We start from the raw sequence: 974 nt of genomic DNA, 5'->3' as shown, positions 1-974 counted from the left end.
CACAGAATGTCTAGCACTTTGAAAGAAGCAAAACCCACGTATGTGAAAATAGTAGCAGTCAACGCTCTTGATCAAAGGTGATACCTAGATCAGGTTCCATTCAAATGAATGTGTCTCATACTGGAAGTTTTCCCTGAGAACATGTTAAGTAATGGTGGAAGAAACATTACTTAGTAGGTATGTGGAAAAATTTTGTATAGCATTTTTATCTGAGCAGGCAAAAAAAAAAAAAAAAAGTCAACTTGGTAGCTAAGTTAAAACTGGGCAACCCTTTGAAAAAGAAAAGGTTAGAGTTATTTTTGAGTCAAAAATATATTATTTTGAATGTAATAATTGTAACTGGATAAAAGAATGTTAACCTTTGAAAGAAAGGATTGGGACACTTAGCAAATTTTTTGTGATTTATCACAGGAAATTTATAATTATAATAATAGAAATAATGTAATATCTTGTTCCTAATACTATAGTTAGTATGAGAGGGAAAACAAAATAAGAAAGTCAGAAAGGAATAAAAAGTCATTCATGAGCACCAGTTTAAATAATTTTAGAAAGATTAGGAATGTTAAACAGTTACCAAATAAAGTAATCTGGAAGGAGAATCTGAAAGGGAGAATTAAAGATATTGGGTTTAAGTAGTACAAATATATGGAGTTGCTTTAATAAATTCTTGAGAAACCAGCTAATTCTATTATGTAAGAAGTAAAAATGAAAAAATTATTTAATCATAGAAACACACACACCCTACAGGCAGAACAAAAGAGTGTCCACCCCTGTGACTCCAAATTGAGATGATGAGTAAAGTGGACAGTGGCTGTTGAACCAAGTAGAGCTAATATCTCAGGTAAAATTGCACTGCCCTGCTATACTCCTACTTGTACAACTAGTCAATACTCCATAAAATTCTATGTCAAAAGAGAAAAGCTAAAATACAGGAAAGAAATAGAAAGGTATAGCTAGCCTTTTTTTTTTTTTTT

Source organism: Otolemur garnettii, unplaced genomic scaffold (assembly GCF_000181295.1).
Source record: "Otolemur garnettii isolate 467f Iridium unplaced genomic scaffold, OtoGar3 scaffold00059, whole genome shotgun sequence".
Taxonomy (NCBI): Eukaryota; Metazoa; Chordata; class Mammalia; order Primates; family Galagidae; genus Otolemur; species Otolemur garnettii.
The sequence above is the reverse complement of the archived record's forward strand: the minus strand, read 5'-3'. Positions refer to the sequence as shown.